The sequence below is a fragment of the Pinus tabuliformis genome, chromosome 8, assembly GCF_031772625.1.
Source record: "Pinus tabuliformis cultivar Carrire ecotype Pingquan chromosome 8, CPIR1, whole genome shotgun sequence".
Lineage (NCBI taxonomy): Eukaryota > Viridiplantae > Streptophyta > Pinopsida > Pinales > Pinaceae > Pinus > Pinus tabuliformis.
In genome coordinates this window covers 1,253,711,878-1,253,737,179 of record NC_142294.1, presented here as the reverse complement: position 1 = coordinate 1,253,737,179, position 25,302 = coordinate 1,253,711,878, and the positions used below count along the sequence as shown (strand labels likewise).

Here is a 25,302-nt window from a genome sequence, read left to right as displayed (position 1 = left end):
AATGTGCCCCACGGACAAATAAATGCAGTCTTTGACTGGTCCTGTGGGCGGATATTTATTTGATTATACATGGAAAATCCATCCATAAACGAAAATATTTCACATCCAGTGCATTCATCAATTATCTGGTTGATGAAGGGCATAGGGTAGTTGTCCTTCGGACAAGCTTGATTTACATCCCTGTAATCGATGCACACTCTAATCGTTCCTTGCTTTTTCATCACTGGAACAATGTTCAATAACTAATCAGTAAGAGGAATCGAGTAAATGAAACTAGCATGGAGAAGTTTTTCAACTTCCGCCTTGGTGGCAGTGACTTTCTTCGAGTGCACCTCCCGAAGCCGTTGTCAGACTGGTTTGACATCTTGATACATCTTAATTTCGTGTTCAACTATGCTCGAGTCAATGCCTGGCATTTCTTCATATGACCATGTAAAGACATCTCTGAACTTACGAAAGAGAGCGTAATATACTTCTAGTTCTGAAGAAGAACAATATTTGCCAACATGAATATTCTCTACAACATCTGGTTTGATTGAGATATTTATGGCGATAGTTTCTTCAATATTGGACAGATTTCGCTTGGAATCCACCATATTTACAGTATTTTATAAAAAATAAAAAATTGAGGGATGATTAAAGTCGTTAGAACAATCTTCGTTGTAATTCGGAAGATGGGAACGATGGTGGTAATATTCCCATGGTTCCTCTCCTATCATCATTGATTGAACAATTCCTTCATCTGTAGAATGTACATGTGACCAAGGATCTGAAGAGGTGCCATATTCCTTAGACCTATCTAACCAAATTCTCGATGAGCATTGATTTGGGTTTACCTCCCAAGCCGAGAACATTGATTGCTACAATATTTCTATGGGGCTTGGAGGCAATACCTGGTAATGATCCATGTTAACATCATGTTCAGGAATCCTCTGAATAGAGGATACCATATTGCAAGTTCCCACCGTGGCCACTTCTGCCAGATTTTTTGGAGGTAGTAGTGCAAAATCACCCATCAATATAGTGTCTTTTAGTAGGCCTACTCCAATATTTTGAAGTGATTGAGAGCCTCCTTGGATCATCGGGATGCTTCCCACAACTTGTGAACTATTGGGGAGAAAGGTTTGTTGGTCAATGATTGTAATTCCTCTTTGAAAAGGAAATGAAATATTTCTAAAATATGTTGACACAACAGCTGCCATAGCATAAATCCAAAGCCTTCCCAGTAGGATGTTGTAATCGAGGTTTCCATCAATAACTTCAACATTAATTTCTATTATTTTTCCCTCCTGTTCAACTTGAAAGTTACTTAAAATCCCATATGGAGTGTATTTCCGTCCATCAAATTCTTTTAACATCGTTGACGATTGTGACAAGGGTGGTGAGCCTAAAGTTTTCTAGCAACTCATTGACATAATACATGTAGATGCCCCCTCATCAATAATTGTTCGATGAACAGTTTTGTTGAGGGCTTTCACTTGAATGAGGAAAGTGAGTTGAGTTGGTAATCGAGGTTCATATCCTTTATGGTTAAAGGCCACAAGATTGGAATCCGTTGGTTCAATCCCACCTATCGCCGAAAATAGAGCTTGCTTTTGGGAGGGGCAATTTTGCAGTACTTCAAGTGTCGACATAGCGAATGGTGATTGGGCCAGGCCCTCTACTATATTATAATTTTGTGCTACTCTGGCACAAGGATTAAATGTCGATTTGTGTACTACTCCCTTTGGTGGCTTTATTGTTAGCTCAGGAATGATGGGCGGCACAACTTCGGTCGAAGTTGTTGTCAAACTACTAGGTTGATCAGCAGCCTTGTTGTTAGATAGCTGTGGATTCCCATAATCTTTATTCCTTGTCGATATCAAAGCATCATTTTGCTATTTTGAAATGGACAACATAAGCACTTGGGATGGGGAAGCATTTTCGCTAGCAACCAGATTGGTTTCTGGGTTCGGAAACAGATTAGTCAATATCGCTCAGGTTTTTGAGTTCTTGAAGAATTTCTTAATCTCAGCTTTATGCGAACAACCTCTCGTCGAATGATCCTCATCGCATATCAGAGACCCCAAAGGAGGTTTCATTTGCCCAGAAGGGTTTGCAGAATATTGTTTAGGAGACAAATCCTCCTTTTTCTTCTTTTTGCTTTTCCCTTTCTTCTTGTCCCCTGGTTGCTTCAGCATTTTTCCCTTATTGGTCGACGTGGCATTAACCTCCGAGGCAAGAAGTTCTTCATTTGCATTTTGACCAGAAACCTTATGGGTTTTCTTAGATGTAGCCTTTGTGGAGTTCGTGCTGGTCGTACCTATCACACCATCACCCGCATGAGATTATTTATTTCATTTAGGAGGAGGAGGAATGGAAAAATCTAGTCTAGGAGCATCAGGGATTTTGTCATAGAGCATTCGAGACTGAGTATAGATCAGGTCTAGATATTATGCATGAGCAATAACTTGCTCTTCAGTGACAACTCCCCCTTTAGCCACATCTTCTGTAATAGAAGGTAACATTGACTTAATAAATCATTCAGCTAGCAGCTGATCAGGAACATATGTTTTCACCATTCTACGACGACATCGCCACTCATGAAAATGATCAAATATGTTAGTGGCTGTCATCTATTTCAAATTGGTAAGAAGTTTCGTTCCTATTTCGTACCTTATGGGTAACTGAAAATGGGTTAAAAAGGTTGTGGCAAAGGCGCTAAAGTTATCGAATGAAGCTCTACGCAATTCGATGTACCATTTTGCTACTGGACCAATTAACATTCACTGGAAAAGGTGAAGCCTGATCGAATCATCATTTAGGGTGTTGGATGAACACCACAGATGAAAGGTCATCACATGATTCAACGGATCTTTGCCCAGATTTCCATTGAATTTAGGGATATCTGACGGAAGTTTATGAGGAATTGTCGGCCACCAAGTGACGTAAGCAATTGGATTATTTGTTAGCCGATTCAAATCAGGTAATTCTAAAGTTGTAATGAAAGGCAACTGTTGATTCAGGTTTGGCGAAGCATACCCAGGATAGGATAGGATCGCCTGAGCAATGGGTCTTTGCGTACCAGCACAATGTATTTGATGTTGATAACTTTGATAAGTATGATGGGCATAACAATTATGATAGGGTATATGGTGATCATTTTGAATATACGGCTACCCATTACCCGCAAAGTTTTGTTGCTCAGGTCCTTGGTAAGCTTGCTGGAATCGTGGTTGTTGATATTACACCAGCCATGGCTGCGAAACCATTTGCTGCTACCCAATACTAGATGTTTGACCAAGATGAGGGGTTAGAGTACCCACTTGAGCCTGGGTCGCTTCAGTTAAGGATCCACTAATCGATGATTTTGATTGTGTCGCAGAGATGAGAGGTTGTTGTATTACGACCTGAGAGACTAGAGGTTGACATACAACAGGCAACGCTTGTACTTGCGACACTGTTACAATAGCCGATGTAGTGGGAATATTCGACACAGGTTGATTTAGTTGTATAGAATATACAACCCTTGGTTGTTGAGGCAGTATTGGTACCCAACCACTGGATGTGATTCCAGCCTGACCTGAATTCTGTTGTGAACTCTCATATGGTTGTTCTCCTAGAGGGAACAATGAAAAGGCATACTTCCCCCCCATATGGCTGCAATCTAGTGTTCAAAGGGAAAATTGGTCTTTGGAGACTAGATTGCCCAAATTGATACTGTTGCAAAGGATCAATTTGCTGAGACTCAACATAAGAGATTCCAGATAAGGTTCCAGACGAACAAATGGGAATAGACCATACTGTCGAAACAGTCCCTGTGTGTGGACTCCATCTAGCGGTTGAGAACTAGTTGGGATAGATGGTATACCAACGAACATTATTCGAGTAGTAGCATGAGGTTCCACTATTGCTGTGTCAAATGACACAGTCCTAGATGTCGATGGTTGTTCAGACATATCGAGTCTATCCAAAAGATTTCCTATCAATTCTACAGGAACTTGTGATGAAGGGAGACTAACTTCTGAAGTAGAAGGATATAGGTGGATCCCAATTCCAAAATGCAATGGAGTACTGGATGGAAGATCCTCCACAATCTCTTCTATAGCAATCAATCCAGGTGGGAGAGGTACATTGTTAGGTCCGTAAAATATCTCTAGTGCCGAAGAAGGTATAGAATCTGCAGCAACAGATGTTGTAGGGGTGACACCTTCTGAATTAGTCCTAGATGGAGCTGGTTCAGGAATAGGAGCATTTACTGTTACACTAGGATCAATTCTAATGTCCTCTTCTAGCTCCGGAACTTCTTCTGTAGAGGCAGGGATACCAAAAATAGTTGGAGTAACTGGAGTCTCCGAGGATGTTGAAACACAAGTTTCAAGCAAACCAGGAGACTTTGACCTAGTTAAACAAGTTTGTTTGGCCCGAAATGGCTTCGTTTCCAGAGTCAAAGATGGTTGACTCATTAATCTCTACGAATGATAGGGTTTTGATTGACTTTCTTCCATGATTGCGGATTACTTGATCAACTCAAAATAAGGAGGGGAAAATTTTATTCTGAATTAAATGAATTTTATGACGCTTTGACACAACTTGCTTTTTCAATTTTTAAGAGTTGAGAAAAAGCTAAAGATGACTCTAGTCACCTTCTATTTTTAATGAGCCTGAAGTGACAAGTGCTCAGATGGACCTTTTCTTTTAAGGAGTCTAGAAAGGAATGAAAGTGACTACTCTGGAAATCTAGGCAAAGGGATTACCAAACCAATGGCAAAACTACAAAATAATTTTTACGGTATGGCAGTCAATCTTCCTGAATGCTATGTTCAATGCATTGCGATCGATAGGGTGGTAGACACAGCTTCCTAAGGATAAAGGATATAGCCTATTGTGGTCTCCCGGTATATACTCGATAGTATGTGGGATCACAAGTACGTACTAGCACTTGTCGTCTCAAAGAGGAGGAATCACCCAACATACGATGAAAGCAGTAGTTACCAGGCTTTACGACGCCAGAATACGTCTCTAGCCTAGACTTCTAAATGTTGTACGTTAGGTTCCAAAGCATTTTTATGTTCATTGAATTTATTTTACAGTTGATCTTTCTTAAGAAGTTTTCCTTTAAGGTTCACCGTGTGATGTAGATATACAAATCCTAAATATGCAATCTAAGATGATAAATAGTCGTTTACTTTCTTTCTGCAATGAAAATCCTAGCTACTAAGGAAAGAGAAGCGAAATTCTTTCAACATAGAGCAGAGAGCACACATTATGATGCACTGTCCTAAATCAATCTCCACAAGCAATCTAAATGCAAATGCACATGCATGTATTTGTTTTCCACTTCCTTAATGTGTGAATGATAAAAAGAATTCTAAGTACAGATCTGAACTATTTTTCTTTTAAAGCGACAGTACTAACAATTTTCTTTTCAAAAGCAAAAGGAAGACGAAGACGACACTTTGCAATTTCAAATTCAAAAAATGAAAGGAAGACTAAGACGATACTTTGCGATTTCAAATTCAAAAAATGAAAGGAAGACTACTTTGCGATTTCAAATTCAAAAAATGAAAGGAAGGCTAAGACGACACTTTGCAATTTCGAATTTAGAAAACAAAAGGGAGACTAAGAGCTACACTTTCAATTTCAACTTGAAAACTGCTTTTGACACTTCAAAGAATTAATGATTCAAATCAAAAACAATGGAAAAAGTGTAATCGACTATCAGAAAGAGGAAGACTCTTTTCTTTGACTGAAAATGACACTTGCGACACTTTCAAATCAAAAGACGACAGTTCGATTAAGCTATTATTTGCATAAGAGAATTGTAAATGGTGAAAAATACATAAAAACATTCACAATTCTTTATACAATGGAGGCTAAATAATGCAAAGGAAAGGAGTTTCAACAGTGATATACTAATCACAGACAACAAAACTTCTGGATAAAGCTGAAGATAATGAAGAAAAACTAAAATCTGGAGGCAGAAACAATCTTATCTGATCATCGCACCTGTAACACAGGGAAATAGGGATGCCTCTCACCTACAGCACACGGGAGGTGTGATGCATCCAAACTGTCAAAAGGAGACAATGCGATGGTCCAAGGACAAGACTGGGCTTGGTTTTTGCTCACAGTTCGCAGATTAGTTCAAGGATTTAAGCTGAGCTAATGATAGTCAGTAAATACAAAGTACAAGGGCTGATCTAATGAGGTTACTTGAACTACCAGTAGGGCACTTAGGATGCTTGCAAGTCAATTTTTCTGTTCATAAACAAACCCAGAGATTGACTGAAGCAGCATTGATCTAATTTGCACTTGCATAGAAAATCCAGTTCGAAGGCTAGCTGGCTTAAATTCAGGCTTCATCTGTAGTTTATGAAGCAAACAAATAGAGACACGCAATCACACTATTCAATCCCCAGTGGAGTTTCCATTTTGCTATCGAGAAAACTAGTGTCCATTCAGAGCTGCTAGTCCCACAAAGATGGGTAGCTATCTTAGAAACAAATAGATTAAATTTACTTGTGTTTTCCTTTATGATAGATAGATGAGAGAGAAGCAGAGAGTACCAACCTCAGTCTTTCACTTGGCTCCTTTCTTGTTTTCTCCCTCCTTTGACAGAGATTCGCCACTCCTTCCTTACTTGTCCCGCTTCAAAGAACACCTTTAGAGTCAAAGCAGCATAATACCATCAAAGCATAGATATCTATAACCATAAACAATATAGGATCAGATGTATATTAATTATACAAATCCATATATCAATACAAGATTCAGAGATATACAAGAATATGGAGGAAAACCAAAATAGCTTTATTGATAGAAGTAGTAGAAGAGAGGATTACAACCCATTGGTCTGAACCAGCGCCATCCTCCCAGCATGAAAGACCTCTTCATGAAAGAACTTCTGGGAGATGATGTAATCAGCTAACCTTGCTCTTTTAGGGTATGAAAAAACACTTTTAGGGATTTAGAAGCCCTTGGTTTCTCGACATATGTGATTAGGGTTGTAGTGCCAAAATATGTCTATAACACTATGATAGCCAAAGTGAAATTTTCTTGGCAAAGAACGCTGATTACCAGTCAAAGACAAAGCACATTGATGTTCAGTATCACTTTGTGAGGGATATGATAGAAGACAAAAAGGTGTTGCTGGTAAAGGTGGACACTTTGAAGAATATTGCAGATTCATTGACAAAATCGGTGAGCTCTGAGAAGTTCTCTTGGTGTAGAGAAACAATGGGCATTGCTGGGTTGGATAAATGAATAAGATTTCCTGTGGCCGCCTATGGAAAGAAAACAACAAGTGGGATAATCTTGGGTTTTGTTATATTCTTTCCATGACTAGCTCCCCTAGTTAAATCGAGGGGTTAGAGGGGGGGCATAGCCCCCCTTTCATTGCGGCGACTATGGAGTAGGGTTGTCACAGGGGGGCAGCAATCCCCCATATGGCGGATGGTCAACACCCCTCTATGGGGTCCGAGGTAGTGCCCTGGGGAAAAAAATTTGGACCTTATATTAGGTGGGTGTACCTACCTATGGTTTTGTGCATAGTTTTCACACATGGCTTTCGGCATGATGGTATTGGGTCCATGGTATTGGATGCTTCAGCATGTATCTATATGTATTGTAACATTGAAATGAATACAATGAAAAATCAATCTAGTAGTCTCGATCTTGGGATCCAGGGAAAATCTCTGTGTATATTTGTTTTATGTGTTATGCTCTCACTATTGTTTATTTTCTGTGTTTTAGAATTCGTATGCTAGTAATTTCTGTAAGGGATTAAAACCAACATTTCTCTCACTCATACCCCTCACTAGGACCCATGCCACTGCTATGGTGAAAGGCTTATCAGTATAAATCACCCCTGAAGTTATAAGCAGAATCACCACACTCCCTTTAGGGTTACCTTGGAGAAAATAAGATAAGGGTAACAACACGCTTGCAAAGAAGAAATTTTTTCTGAAAGGGGAGGAGGCAGTGGAGCACAAAAATGGGGTTAGAAGAGAAAGCCTTACATACCCTTGGAATAAAGTTAGTTACCACTTCATTAAATATATATCATGTGAAGGGAGATACAATGTGGTGTATGGATACCATTTCAGACTCCTCAAAGAACTAAGATTTGGAGTAGACACACCTCCTCAAAATAGGTCAAGTATAACCTACTTTCTTCTACAATCACTGATCAATATGAGCATCAAAGTGCAGGAGGGAAAACACCAGTAACTTAGCCCATCATGGGTTGATCAAAATTACCCTAGAAGATGCTCTACGAAATCTAATACTGCCTATTACATGGACCACTTTTAGAGACATGTAGGCAGAGGGGGCAATTAAATCTCTTGAATATGAAAAAATCCCCATTTCTAGTGATAGGGATGAAGAAAAAGAAGGAGAAAATGAAGAGGAAACATAGGAGGAAAAAGATGAATAAAAGGAAGAGGAAAATGAAGAAGAGACAAAAGAAGAAATAAAAGATGAGACAAGTGATTAGAGTGAGGAACTAGAGAAAGAAGAGAAAGAGAAAGACAAGGATGAGGAGGAGAATGGAAAAGAGGAGACAAAACAAAAGGAAGAACATAGGTCTACAGTTCAAGGAAAGGAAGGGGAAATATCACCAAGGGTATTTTCAAAACCCACAAAGAAGGAGGAAGTAGCTGCTCTTATTGCCCTAAGTACACTTATCAAGTCAAAAGGAAAAATACAAATACAAACCCCACTATACTTTAGTACAAGAAAGAGCACAAGGGTTAGGCAAGGAAGACCTCAAACACCCACCAAAACTCCTGTTGTTATTGAAGACTCACCAAAGCAGCAAGAAAATATAGCTCCTCCTGAGAAAAATCAAGGAGAAGGATCATCAAGACAAGCCTCTCCCAAATTTCCCATCACATATGTTAGGAGGTTTGTCACAAGGTCTTCCTCATCAAAGGGAAAAGCTATCCTACATGAGACACAAAAAGCCCTACACGAGGCAAAGGCCATCCTATAGGAAACTCTGTGAAACCTACAAGAAACTCAAAAAATGGACCTAGAAGGTATCACTCAGCAAGAAACAAATAAGGAAGTCCTAGATCTCAGAGATCCTAGTCCACAACCCAACCTCAGCTCATACTACAGGTTCATTGAAGGGGGTAGGGTTATCCCACAGAAGATGCCTTAGACATCCTAAAGGACAAGTTGACTATTGTACCTATTCTCTGAGGCACAAATTGGGCTCTTCCTTTCCACATACATGTTGTGCCTCTCACAAATCCATAGGAGCAGCTCTAGGCCAGATAGATGAAAAGCTATCTTATGCCATTTACTTCATCAATAAGAATCTGTCAAAAGCCAAATTGAACTACACAGTGACTAAAAAGGAGCTCCTAGCTGTTGTGCATTCATTGAAAAAATTTTGGCATTACATTACAAGTTACCAAACATGTGTACATTCTAACCATGTTGCAATTAACTACTTGATGAATAAACCTGATGTAAATGCCCAAATTATTAGATGGTTACTTTTATTGCAACAATTTGATTTAACTATTATTGATAATATTGGCAAGGAGAATGGTTTATGATCAGTTACTGGATGAACACTTATTTGCCATTTTAGTTCTCTCTCCATGGTTTGCTGACATAGCAAATTACTTGGTGTCTTCATAGTTTCCACCAAATTTGTCCTCCAAGGAAAAGAGAAAGATTGTGAGGAAGAGTGCCCCATTCACTTGGATTGGGGGAACCTATTCAAACTAGGACCGCATTAAATTCTAGAAGATGTGTCAAGGAGGAGGAAGTCTTTGACATCCTTCTGACCTGTCATGATGGGCCTTGTGGAGGTCACTTTGTAGCCAAAAGGATAGCATTCAAGGTGCTACAAGATGGTTATTACTGGCCCACTCTTCACCAGGATGTGACGAGGTATACTAGTCAGCGTGATCAGTGCCAAAGGATGGGAAAACCTACCCCAAGGGATGAAATGCCTCTATAACCTCAAGTGACTTTTGAGCCATTTGACGAGTGGGGCATGGATTTCATTGGACCAATTGACCCTCCATCTAGGAAAAATCAGTACATCATTGTGTACACTGACTATTTAACCAAATGGGCTGAAGCCAAGGCCATCAAAGTAGCAACAGAAGAGAAAGTGGCTCAATTCTTAAGGGAAAATGTATTTTATAAGTTTGGGTACCCTAGAGAACTGGTCACTGATTAAGTCAGTCAATTTACATCTCACATGATTGAAAATTTGTTGACCTAGCACAAGATCAAGCATAGAACATCCACTCCTTACCACCCACAAGCTAATGGGCAAGTGGAGGTAACCAACAGAGTGCTCGAAGGAATTTTCACCAAAGTGATTAGCAGCAACAGAAAGGCTTGGAAAGATAGATTATTTGAGGCCACTTGGGCCTAGAATACCACTTGGAAGACCGCCACTGGATTCACTCCTTATGAGCTGGTCTATGGGAATAAGGCCCTCTTGTCCATTGAATTTGAATACAACACCTTAAGAATAGCAGCACAACTAGATCTAGATCTCACCAGGGCACAACAAGAAAGGTTGCTCCAGTTGAATGGGTTAGATGAATTTAGGATGCAGGCCCTCCTGCACATCGAGGTGACTCAAGTTCAAAGGAAGATTTAGCATGACAAGAACATAAAGGACAATTAATTTCAAGAAGGTGATTGGGATTTGTTGTATGGTTCCAGTACAAGGATTTTAAATGCAAATTAAGGACTAGATGGTTAGGGCCTTATGTCATTGAAAATTGTCATGATAATGGTTTAGTACAGATAAGAGCCATTGATGCAGAGTCTATCTCTTTACTTGTCAATGGGTACAGATAGAAGGTCTACAAGAAACCCTTGTCAAAGCAAGAAATCATCAATAGCATCAACAAGACAGTGATGGTGGTGGAGCTCTTTTAGTGTGGGAATCAGTGTTTTATTTCCCTATGTGGATGATCATGTGGGATGGTGTACTAGTTTTCTTAGTACAAGCACCTCCTTTTGGACCGTTGGTCCCACTATCAGTCCATCATTTCACTCACCTCGTTCCTCCGTATCTTAACCATTTTTGGCATTATCTCCTTTTTCTCCTAATTTGACTGTCACCATGTGTGGTCTAACTGTTTTCTCCTCTTCCACTGGCCAAAGGTGGCCAAGTTAACTGGCCACCTTTGCTTATGAAACCAACTTTTACATAATCCTACAATTTTTATCGTATCATGCTAACGAGAGAGCATGAGTAAGATGACATACCTATGGGTAAGATGCCTTGATGATGATGCCAGTGACAGTTAAGAGCCAGTTCATCTTGATTTTGGGAGCCAAGCCTCCCTATATTTAAGGAAGTTGTTGGAGACTTCAGTTTTATAAATAAGGAGGCCTAGAGCCTCATTAGGATTTGGATTTTTTTATGAAAGAGCACTAAGCATTTTTGAGTTCAAGCTTTGTGGCAAAACATTGTTATGTAATTTTTCTGATATGATAATGAAAATGAGCATTTCCTTGATCCAACAGTGAGTTGACTCAGAGGGATGAATCTCTTGGGTTAGGGCCCAACCCTAGTAGCAAAGGCTTCTCTTCTTGTACTTGTATGTTTAGGTTATTTCATAGATTAAGTGTTGAATTTATTTTAACATTGTTTCATTGCAAGTAGTGGTAAATTTGATTAGTTTGCTTCCATTTGTGCATAGCTTCAGCAATATTTTATATAGGTAAATGAATACCAAAAAGGCTAATAGGAGGTGTATTTCGCCTCACTCCTCACTTCAGGGACCATGGTTTGAGGAAAAACTCCTATTCAGCCCCAAAAAAATAGAATTCTGATTTCTTATGGAATTTAGGGTTTTCTGCTACTTAGGCAAGCATCATTCTAGTTTTCAAGAATAGGTTTCAATTGTAATTTTTGCTAACTTCATATTTGTATTAGATCTCATGGTGTTTCACAATATTCTACAAGTATTTCCATGCATGAACTAGGCAACTAAATAATGAAATTTTGTTTTCTTAAGTTGATTAGAAATCTTCCTTGTTCGACATGATTCATGGATAAATTCCAGTAATGTATGTACTGTAGGAGTTCCAATAGTGTCGGAATATCTCATGCCAGTATCCCCAACCTAACCTAATCGATCCATCCATGATCACCAAAAGCCACCAAGTCCCTCAACCAATTCATCATTCCATAAGAACAACTCTCTAGGTTTGTTGAGCAAATCCAACCATCTTACAAACTCTATTTTAAACTCTGGAGAATTCCTAGCCACTCCCTTGCCTTATTTCTTCCATCATTTACCTTCCCTAAGCCCTATACCACCTTCCAAATCACATATTTCTCTCGGTGGGATCCTGTAGGAGCATTACGACATCTTGTAAGAAGCATTAGGAAATTTGTAGAAACCATAGAGAGAGATTTTATTAAAATCATTCTTGTACATTGGTACCTATGGATTCCTAAATGAAATATGAAAACAAGTTAGAGGTAGCATGAAACTTCAGATCTTTGGAAGTCAGAATGGATATTATTCTTTCCAAGAACAAAGTATTGGATATTATGACAGGGAATACTATTGAACCAACTGATGCAACTAGAAAATACAAGTTTAAGGAGGATGACATTACACCCATGATTCTAATAGTAAACTCCATTAGAGATCATCTCATCTCCTACATCAAAAAGCATGACACCTCCAAGAATATGTACGATGACCTAATAAATCTCTACAATATTAAGAATGTAAGTCAATCCATGAGTTTGAAGAATGAGCTTCGAAATACAAGGATGAATAATGACGACACTCTTGCTTCATACTTCATGAGGATTTCACAAAATAGAGATAAAATTTCATCTATTTGAGAAACTATCTTCGATCAAGAACTTGTGACTGTAGCTTTCAATGGTCTCCCTACATCATGGGATGCATTTGTAGTAGCCATCACTAGTTGGAAAGAAGCTCCGTCATTTGAGAAATTATGGACATCATGTTCTCGAGAAGAAGAAAAATTGATGACTAGATATAGTCAAGATGAATAATTTTAATCCCTTGCAACTCGCTTCAATAACAAGGGAAAGAAGAAGTTTGGATCTCAACATAAGAAGTCAGGAAAGGGATCTTCTTCCACTAAGAAGAAGAAAGACTTATAAAAAATACAATGTTATGGTTGTCAATAATATGGATATTTCAATTGATATTTTCCTAATATGGATAAAAAGAAAAGGAAAGGGAAAAAACTTGCTTCCGCAATAGAAGTTGAAGAAGATGAAAAACCAAAGAAGATCAAAGGTGATAGATATTTCTTCTACTATTTTTCTTTGATAGGTTCCTTTGCAGATGATGATGACATGTGGCTGGGAGATAATGGAGCATCAAGGCACATCACTGGAGAATGTAGGGACCTTTCAAGCATGATAGAATATAAATTGGCTCAAAGGGTTGAATTGGGAGACAACAATAACTATGCAGTCAAAGGAGTTGGAAAGGCATCCATAGAGTTGGAATCTGGTAACAACATTCATATCAACAATGTCCTTTATGTACCAGGTTTGAAAAATAATCTTGCCTCTATTTATTGTTTAGGAGATAAAGGATATATGGTTGTTTTTGTCGATGGAAAAGTACTTGTTTCGCCAAAGGGATCTAGTATAGATGATGCTAGGTTCATTGGGATTCATGATGGAAGACTGTATAGACTTGTGAGTCAACTAGATCAAGCACTAGTGCATGATGAAATATATCTGAGTTATGGCACTAAAGGTATGGACATCTTCATTTTAGAGCATTGCCTTAATTAAGTGAGATAGCATCAACGGTTCTTGAACTATAGATAAGGAACGATGGTGTTTGTAAAGGTTGTGACCTTGGAAAGAACATCAAGAAATGGTTTCCAAACAGTGTCAATAGATATAAGGAAGCTTTGGACCTTATTCATTCTAATGTATGTGGTATGATGCTTGTTAAGTCGCTTGGTGGTTCATTGTACTATGTAACATTCATTGATGACTTCTCCCATAAGACATAGATATATCTCTTGAAGACAAAATATGAAGTATTCGACAAGTTCCAAGAATTCAAATCTGAAGTGGAAAACTTGACAGGTAAAGGGATCAAGATAATAAGATCTAACAATGGAGGAGAATACACCTCAAAAGATATTTTTTCTTTCTACGAGTAGGCTAGGATTAAGAGGGAGCTTTGTCTCTTATAATCCAAAGAAAAATGGTGTACTAGAATGAAAGCATAGGTCTATTGAAGAATTTTTCAAGGACATGATATATGATTTTGACTTTCCATTGTTCTTATGGGGTGAAACATCATGGATGGTTCTGTACATTCAAAATTGAAGTCCTCATAGAGCTCTGAAAGGTTCGACTCTTGAAGAATCCTTGTCTAAAAGGAAGCTAAAGGTCGGGAATACGAGAACTTTTGGTTGTCTTATATATATTCATGTTCATAAGGATAAGAGGAACAAGCTATAGCCTTCAAGAAAGAAAGGAATATTTGTTAGATACAGTGAATCTTCAAAAGCCTACAAAATATACATTCCTGAGCAGCAACGCATTGAGGTTAACTGAGATGTCACCTTCAATGAAAAAGTCGCATATAGGAGGTCTAAGGAAGTCTCCATAGATTCCTTTGGAGAACTAAGGTAGGATGCCTCAAGAGATGACCATTCAAGATATATAAAATGTATTAGAATTCTAAAAGGGCCTCAAGAACCAATGGAAGTAGTTATAGTTCTAAAGGTCAAAAAGGGACTAGCATGGCTTAGATCCACATGAGAAGAGGAAGAAGTACATGGAGCTCCTAATGGAACACATATAGAAGTGGAGAAGCCTATGTGGTTCTCTAGCTAAGTAGCTATCATGACAAAACTCATTGATGAAGAACCTTCCACATATGAAGAAGAAACTAGTCAACATGAGTGGATGGAAGCAATGAATGAGGAGTACCAATCAATCATGGAGAATGATGTTTGGGAAATTGTTCCAAGGCCTAAAGGGATTTGAATGGTCTTCCAAGTGGATATACAAGAATAAACATGTTGCAGATGGGAGTATCGAAAAATACAAAGCATGGTTCACAGCTCGAGGATTCTCCCAAAAAGAGGAAGAAGACTATGATGATACTTTTGCTCTAGTTGTCAAGTACACCTCTATTAGATCCATCATTGCACTTACTACTTCCATGGAATAATAACTAATATAAATGTAAATACTGGCGCTTTCCTCAATGTAGTAATCAAGGAAGAGGTGTACATAGAAAAAACTCAAGGATTTGAGGTATATGGAAAGGATTCTCATGTTTCTTGGTTGAAGAAATCCTTGTATGGACTCAAACAAGCTCCAACATATTGGCATGCTCATATTGATAGCTATCTAACAAGACTGGAATTTACCAAAATTAAAGAAAATCCAAACCTTTACTTTAAGGTTGTGAAAATTTCACCTATGGTCTTATTATTATATGTTGATGACTTGTTTCCGATAGGAGCCAAGCCTCTTATCATTCAATACAAGAAGCAGTTGATTTTTGAATTCAACATGAAGGATCTTGAGTTGATGCATTATTACTTAGGACTAGAAGTATGATAGGAACCTGGTGAAGTCTTCCTCAGTCAAGAAAAGTATGTGATTAATATCCTTCAAAGATTTGGTATGATGAATTGCAAATTCATGGAAACTCCCATGGTGACTAACTTGAAGAAGTTGAGAGGCTCTGACTTCAGATTGGTAGATCCATCTATGTATAGATGTCTTATTGGTATGTTGATGTATTTGGTTAACACTAGGATGGAAATATTTTCTTGTTGTGAATACCTTGAGTCGATTCTATGTACAACTGAGACACAAACATTGGATTGCAGCAAAGTACATATTAAGATATTTGTGTAATACAATGAACTATGGCTTGAGGTATTTTGCAAACAAGGATGTATAGCTTTAGGGATATATGGACATTGATTGGGACAGAAGTCATGAAGACAATAAGAGTACCTATGGAGTATGATGCACTTTGGGATCTGTTATGATATCATGGATGAGAATGAAGCATAGGCAAATTGCACTTAGCATTATTCAAGCAGGGTACATCACAACCAATGAGGCTTGTACCAAAGTGGTTTGGCTCCATAAATTGTTTGCAACAATTGTAATCAATTGTGATACACTTTGATAATCAAAGTTGTGTGAAGCTTTTAGAGAATCTTGTGTTCCATGACAGGTCAAAGCATATTGAGATCAAGTACCACTACATCTGTGACATGGTGTAGAGGAGAGCAATAAGGTTCGAGTACATCTCTACCGATGATCAGACAACTAATTCTCCGACAAAGTCATTTCCAAGGGACAATTTTTATTGCTTTAGAGACAAGTTGGGGCTTGTGAAGATCACCCATCTCATTGAGAAGGAGTGTTGATATGTTTGTAACATAGGTGGACATTCTCCCAAAGGGGAGAATGGGTCCAAGAGACCCAAAGGTCTAACAGGTAGTGTTAAGTGAGTGTATGTTGGAGGAGGACCCTGATCAAACATAAGAAATAATGGAGTGAGGTCCTAGACCCTATTCACACACTACGAATGGTGGAATGATGTCCTTCAGCATCTAGACCCTGAACACAAACCAAAAGGGTGGAGTGAGGTCCTAAACCCTAATCACACACCTAATACGGTGGAGTGAGGTCCAGTTTAACATCTAGACTGGATCACCAACCAGTAAGGGGTTGAGTGGGGTCTTAGCGCAAATTGCTCACCAAGAAGGGTGAAAGAGTGCTTGCTAGTTGAGGGTCTCAGCATTTTAGCATAGGTGGTGGCCTTGGGAGTTTTGAGGATTGATCACTATGGAGGAGTGAGTCTTGATTTGTTGATGACATTTCCATGGGTTTGGTACCACCCCAAAAATGGCCACTAGCAAATGTTGATAATAAATTATGATGCTTGTAATAATGGATAACCCTTTCTTTCGAGAAATTTGTTCAAATTGAGAACATCTATGACAATGATTATGAATACCTCCCTAGTTAAGAGGGAGTGTTGAATTTGTAACTATCGTCATTATTCATAATGTAAGTTTGGTCACTTGATGTAATTATATTTATCATTGTAAAGCATATTTATAAATGATTAAGTCAAAGGAAAATTTATTTTGAGTCAAAGTCCCATTACGACTTTTAAAAGATGTAAATTTGAATTTTTGAAATGAAACTTTTGGCTCTAAAAGTGACGAGTCAACTTCCCTCCAAGCCAAGTCAGTCCTAGCCAAGAGACTCATTCATTCATCCTAGTCAAACTACTATATAAAGGCAGCTCAACTTCCTCATTTGGGCAATTCAAATCTCTCACTCAAGACAAATTTTGGGCAAAAGCAATAAAGGACAAAAAGAACAAAAAAGGAGGATGAAATCTTCTCTTTCTCTCTCTCTAGCATATCTCACGTGTGGTTTAGTCTCTCTCTTTCTCTCTATGATTCACATATTTCTAGGGTAATTGTTGCAAGAGGGCTGAAATTTTCTAGGTTATTAGGCAGTTACTCGGGACCAAAATTTTAGGTTATTGGGTAGTTGCTCGGGACCAAAATTCTAGGTTATTGGACAATTGTTGGGAGGCCAAAATTTCTAGATAAGGAAGAATTAAGTGCGGAAATAATTTAGGTGACTTAACTTGGAGGAGAAGACCAAGTTTTACCATAGGTCTAGATGTGTCTCTTATTGAATACGGAGAATTTTTCTATTGAAAGGGTTGTTTGGTTTTTCATAATGGGATTTCCTAGGGTAAATCTTGTCTCTCTTTTGCACATTATGATATCTATTGTTCTATTATTATTTATTGTTGAATGATATATATATATATATATATATATATATATCTATATATATATATATATATATATATATATATATATATATATATATATATATATATATATATATATATCAAAATTTCAGAAATATTGTGCTAACCTAATTGCACTAGAAAATCAATACAACACATCACTCACCTCGTGGAGAAGTTGGTAAAGAATCATCATAACGACTGCAATGAGATTATAAGCTTCTGAAATGATCTACAATGTAATCAGTGGAACATGTAGGTCCAATTGGTCTGCATCCATCGAGGCCAGAGAAGAATGTCAAAACAAATGTGGCACCTAGAAGGGAGAATTGCACATGTTGAGTATCATGTGCATGGTGAACTGCAATGAGATTATAAGCTTTAGAAATGATCTACAACGTAATCAGTGGAATCGAGGCCAGAGAAGAATGTCAAAGCAAATGGGGCACCTAGAAGGGAGAATTGCACATGTTGAGTATCATGTGCATGGTGAACTGCGATCTTCAGAGCTACCCGGTAAGGAAATGGACAATCCAGCTTGAGATCATCCTCCAATGCCTTAATGTTAATTAGTTGTTTCTTGATTTTAGAGTTTTTTCTCTTGGCCAAAGAATCCAGTAGGAGCGGGGCAGGAAAAGAATTTTAAAAAGGGAAATTATGTTGTAATATTTACATGATATAATGGAAATTTTTACTGACAAAAAATAATTTAAAATAATATTAAGTTACTTAATTTTAATGATTTTTTTAAATTTTTGTTAATGAGAGATGTATAAGATCCATTTTAACTCTGAATCTACGGAGAGTTGAGAGGGATCAAATCTATTAAGTTGCAAGGAAAAAATATTTAATCCCTCTAGGTGTTTGGTAGATCTGGAATTAAGATGAATTTAGGTTGGTTTAATTAATACTAATAATAATTATTATTAATTTAAATTTTATTTTTTTTGTTATGATGTTGAGAACTATGGAGACTCGTTGAGGTGTCTATGTTTCACCCGAAGACTTCACCCAACTTCAAGGACATAAAGCTCATATTGATGTTGAGAAGAGTGTTAGACCAAGAATATATACAGAAAGGATATGACTAAGGTGTTAAAGCTCATATTGAAGTTGAGAAGAGTGTTAGACCAGTAATATATATAGAAATCAAGTGACCGAGGTGTCTATGTTTCGTAAAGGCTTCATCCAACTTCAAGGACATAAAACTCATATTGATGTTGAGAAGAGTGCTAGACCAAGAATATATACAGAAAGGATATGACCATCACAAAGGTGAAGAGGATTAGAACAATTATTAATAATTTTTAATTTAATGAAATTAGTTAAAAGAATTCAATAGGGATGAGTAAAATGGAATGAATGATGATGATGATAATAATAATAATAATTATTATCAAAGAGATATAGAACAGTCGGTGAAGAAGCACCTTGTTAAGGCGCTCCGTAAGCAAAGGTCACCGGTTCTAGTCTCGCCGATACCAAAAATCAAGCATGGTTTCCGCTAATAATAAATTGTGGTCAAACTAATATTAATATCAATGAGATAAGGGTTAATTGTGTCACATTGATGTGTAGGCTTTAGATGTTATATGTTAGATGTTAGACATTATATATATATATATATATATATATATATATATATATATATATATATATATATATATATATATAGTCAAACTAATATTAATATCAATGACATAAGGATTAATTGTGTCACATTTTACAACTCTGTATAGGGTAGATGTGTAGGCTTTAGATGTTATATGTTAGATGTTAGAATATATATATATATATATATATTGTAATTTTGTTTTTATTAATAAAAATAAGAAAATAAATAAATAAAAGAAAATCATAATATACATTTGAAATTAAAATATATAACATATAAATAGTAGTTATAAATTAACATTTATTTTACTATATAAATTAAAATAATGATTTTGTAACCATATTTAAATTTAATTAATGAGCACATAAAAAAGTAATATTTACAATATAACAAATTCTTAACTATGAATATTCACCCCATTTACCATGGATATTATCAACTTCTAAATAGGCTTTGTTACAATATCATGGGTCAATAGCATGGCTTGTCAATATCACTTGCCCAAAAACCATAACTCATTTCAAAACAAAATATTTTATTTTAATTTATAATATTTTTAAAATTAAGTATAAATGCAAAATGTTATGGAATCTGTTGTAGTGGTGTAAATGTTTGTAAACATTTCCATGTGGGCTCAATTAAAAAATAATAAAAGGTTAAAAGTATTTTATAACCCAATATGTAGAGATGTTGTAATGTCTGACAAACATTTTGATCAAGTCAAAAAAAAAATAATGATAGTTATCAATAAAACATTTTGACCTGGTCAAATTACATAAAACGAAGAATAAAATAAATAATTATAATTAATAATAAAATTAGCCTAGATGGGAAGTTAAGATGGATCTAGGTTGGTTATATATATTAATGGTTAAATTGGTATTAAAGAGATAAGGGTTGATAATTTATATTAATCGGGTTGTCTTTAGTGAGACTTTTGGGAGCTTTTTCGGTGGGTTTTTCCGGTTTAATTTCTAAAAAAAAACCAATAATAGCACAAATCAAGATTTCACCTCAAAAATTTCACCCAAATTTCACAAGCTTTTCCAATGGGTTTTTCCAATTTAATTTCTCAAAAAAACCAATCATCCAAAAAGTCACACTAAAGACAACTCTGAATTAAAATAATGTTGTTAAGTTAAAGAAGTATAAAAATACAGTAAATTAGAATTAGATTAGGAAAATGTAAAATAAATTAATAAAATTTATTAAGAAAAATCAGAGAAAAGGAAAGATTAAGGATTGATATTTTATATTAAAAATTAAAATAGCATTATTACGTTAAAGAAGTATAAAAATAGAGTAAATTAGAATTAGATTAAGAAAATATAAAATAATTTAAGAAAATTTGGGGAAAAAAAAGATTAATATTAAAAACAGTATATATATATGAATGATATTATTTTATTATTTTATTTTACGTTAGTGACTAGACTGACAAAGAGAGGTATGTTAGTGACTTTTTTAGTTACTTATTAGATAGGGACCACCCAATAAGTAAAATGAACGAACGCTCAACTATAAAGCGGCCATCGACTCACTCATTCCGATGCCCACCATCCAATAAGCATCAAGTGTTTTGATGTTTATTAATATTTACTTATTTAATTTATATGGGAAGACTAGTGATATAAGAATAAATAAACCAAATTAAACTATTTTCCTTTTTATAAATCTATTTTTGAATGCATTAAAGTAACTTTGATTCAATCTAAAGTAAATTTGATTCAATCGTGTTTTTTAATAATAGTGATGTAGTTTTTAAAATAGTTTGAAAACCTCACAGACAATTCCAGTTTAAAGTTACACTATAGTTTATTAATAATATTAAATTTAATTTAAATAATGAAAAATTTTGAAATAGCAATTATGTTTTCTAGCATGAATATTTTTACAGTTGAGAAAAATTTCCAGGGATATAACATACGGTTTACAAGAAGTTTTTATAACATTAAATAGTTATGTTGTTTTTTAGTTTTATTTAAATTGATTAATTAAAAGATCACAACAAATCATTTATAGGAAGTTTTTATCAACATAAATAGTTATGTTTTTTTGCTAGTATTAATTAAATTGATTAATTAAAAAAAAAACATGAGAGACATGTAAAGTTATAGTTTTTTAAACATGTGGTATTAGAAAGTCATAATATTGGACCACCATATTATAGCATGTGGTATTAATAAATCATAATATTAGACCATAATATTATAACAAAATTTATTTACAAATTAAAAATTTAAAAATATGCTTAACATAACCATATTTTAAAACTTATTAACCATTTAATTTATACTCAAACCATTTTTTTAACCTGGAAAAAAAAAATTAACTGTTAACCATCCAATAATCAGAATTATCATAAACTATGAATGAGACAATTTGATTATATTTTAATAATAAACATTATCGGTAAACTGACGTTTGGTTCAGTATCAATATGCAGACAATATTGAACAAATTTGATCTTTTCCATCTCGGATTATTGAAACTAAGATCATCCGTGTTTGGAAATAATTGATGAAAATTGAAACAAAGCCCTTCAATCCCTGTCATTATTCCTGCCTGGAACCAACGGAGAAGCTTGTAATCGTACTTGTACTTGTGGGTGTATAGTCGGCATTAATATTACCAGCAGGAGAGCTACTCCAGCTCTGAAGAGCATTTGGCGATGGACTTGGAGTGTACAAACTTCTCGTTCCATAAAACTCGAGCAGTTGACTGCAGATATCTCCAAGTTGGGAAATAGATATATCGAACTCCAGCCACCATGGGTTCTCTGTATCCGATGGCAACTTGACTCGGAGACACCTGGCTGCCAGATAGAAAGCCGCAGCAGCGACTCGGCGGGGTTCGAACTGGAGACACACCGTTGTCATCAATGCATCATTCACAAAGTTCCAGGAAACCTGTGCAAACTGAGAATGCCATTCTTCAGCATTGAACTTTTTGAGGGCAGAGACGAGGGGTTTGTAAGGGTTTTCGATCTCGAGATCGAAGTTAAGCGTACGGAGAACAAAATGCTCGGCCTTCAATAGTAATTGTTGCCTCTGCTGCAAAAATTTGGGATCTTTTATGAGTTTAGCAGTGGCCGAGTCCGCATTTTCATTGATGACTTCGTAGGAAAGCGCAGTCAGAACTTCCATTAATTTTCGCTGCGCCCCCGTGAGTTTGTTGGCGAGGAGCAGGCAGCTGGTTGCGATTGTGTATCTGTCGTTGCGGCCGTGAGACTGGCGGAGATAGAATCGGTGGCAGAGTATGGTAGCTGTTGCAATGGTCACCTGGGGCAGCCCTAAATTCATGCCCAGGCGTTTGATGAAAGAGCAGTACGATTGCCTGAGGCGATTCTCTTTCTCTGCGTCGATTCCATCGATTCTGGAAGGGCTAGATCTGTCGATTTGGGATCTGGTGAAATACCATCCTGCGCCCAGTTCGTCAGAGTCGGCGGACATTTTTGCATGGTCGGGATTCGACACCCAGGTGGATAATGAGATGCGATATAGAGGTAGATATTGGTAGGTGGGAGAAGCGGTGGTTTATATAGGAGGGCAAGGCTATGAGTTGTAGTGAAGAAACCCATGACTTGGTCAAAGACGGAGGCATGGTGAAGAAGCGGAGGACTTGATGGGCATCCCACCGAAGTTCCGAGAAATAAAAGACACCGTGGGGGCACATGGACCACCGGGTTGATAGTAATTGCCTTAAGAATAACGAGGCCTATTTATAGTGGTTTGTATAGATATGTTACGTGTAAAATTGGAAAAATTATGTATATATATATATTATATTATTTAGTTGTTTTTATGAGAGTGTTTGGAAATTTTTTTGGTGGGTTTTTCTGCTTTAATTTTATTTATTTATGATTTAGATAAATATGTTAGGAGTAAATTTGTTTTATATATATAACAAATTTACCTATAGTATATATATTTAAACTATTAATATATATATATATATATAGTTGGGTAATGTGATTAATACTAGATATTTGAATAATTTTAATTATTATAAAGAATTTTTTATTGTTATAGTTTTTGTGTCCTCTTAACATGGTGACAAGCTCTTTGTTGTGGGTTGAGGAGCACTCTTTCACGCATGGAATTGCAAGGTGGTTATTCATCATATAGACCTTGATGGGAATTGGTCAACTATTCAACTTCTCAATGGCATAACTTTTGCATACGAGCTCCGATTGATGCACTTTTTGTGTCATTGGAAATATATTTGTGTGTCAAATAACATGAAATGGTTTTGCGCCAAAGAGGCAAATTTTTACCCTCTCCACCCCCTCCCCTCCCCCAAAAAAACATCGTGTGATGCCTCAAAAATGCTCCTTGAAGGTTTCAAACCTTGTTTTGCCAAAATGGGTCCCACCTGTAGAAAAGGTCACGTGAGTTGATTCCTCCAATTTTTCCACTCCAAATGCATCGAGATGGATGAAAAGCAATATAATGATCCAATCTAGATCAATGGATCCAATCCTTAGACTATGAACACATCCCTTTGCATCGCAGGAAATGTCATGTGTATTGACATTTATTTTGAAATTTTCCTTTGAATGCCGCAAGAAAAAATGATGAGGGTAGGGAAGTATTGAATACAAAGGGTTTCACAAAGGTTCCTAACAAAAGAAAATCACCCAAGAATCCTCCCAATACAAGCCCCTCCAAACATAGCCCTAGTACCAAGAATAATTTCAAGGAACTTTCCATTGAAGTGAGAGGTCCTAACCAAAATGAAGAAATGTCAAGCAATGCTAAAAAAACCCAACCTTGATACCCTAGTTAAAGATGAATCTAAATGTAAAAGAATAAATCAAAAAATCTCTCCCTCTAGGATACAAAAATAACATTCTAAGTGAATAGGAAATGTAGATAGAAGAGGAAGATCTTCATGACTCTGAGGAAGAACTCCAACACGTAGAGATGGATATTGCATTGGTGGAGATTGATATCCCAACCCTCATTGTAAAAAAGGGGAAACCAGTCTAGTTGACTTCCAAATGTCACAATTGCAATAGAGACAAAATAAGATACTAGGGAATAAATCAAACACAAGTAAATCCATTTCAAACCCCAGTAAATCTAACATGATAGGAATAAGGGCCTTGCTCAAGACTCAGAAAGATAAATGCTAAATAAAATAAAAGAAGCCACAAATCTACAAAACAAATGCTAGAGGAAGGAAGCGCATTATTGGTGGACTCAGGGAAATTCATTTCCTTGATGGAAAAGTAGCTTTCATCCCAACCCAAAATGTAAAATGAAAGTACTTTCATTGAATATAAGATGTCTCGAAGCACCATGAAAACATTGTATGCTAAAGAAAATAATAGACCAAGAGAATCTTGTTGGGGTTTTCCTCCAAGAAACCAAATGTGATAAAGTTATGATTTACACACTAGTGAAAAAAATGTTGGAACCCCTATAAAGAAAAAGTAGTACCAAATAATGATTTCTCTAGGGGTCTACAATAGTTTGGAACCTTGACCTCATTTACCTAACTAGTTTTGTTGAATTTTCCAACTTCCTCTCAACCAATTTCATGTTTACTAACATGGCTCCCTAACCATTGTGTATGTAACACCCTCCTCCCACACTTACCCAAGATTACCAGTCCACTGGGGTAAATATGTGGCGAAGAGTTGCTATGATATGATTAGACTCCCTAGATCACCTTAAGGAAGTGAAATTGATGAACTGAAACCAAACTGAACTTCCTCAAGAGCTACAAGACCCCCAGGAACTAACCAAGTAGTCTAGATGCCCAACCCCTGAGTTAACTTAGCATTTTACTGAACTAGACCCCTAGTCGCTCCCATAACAAGGCCTCCATGTGATTGAAACCCTCCATTCACTCCCACAGGCTTGCTTCCCAATG

The 25,302-nt window shown here is 36.6% G+C and overlaps 1 pseudogene; it reads right to left on the bottom strand.

Moving 5' to 3' along the window:
- Positions 1-21,977: 21,977 nt before the first annotated feature.
- Positions 21,978-22,874, bottom strand: LOC149239926 (cyclin-T1-3 pseudogene; annotated as a pseudogene).
- Between the last annotated feature and the right edge of the window lie 2,428 nt (positions 22,875-25,302).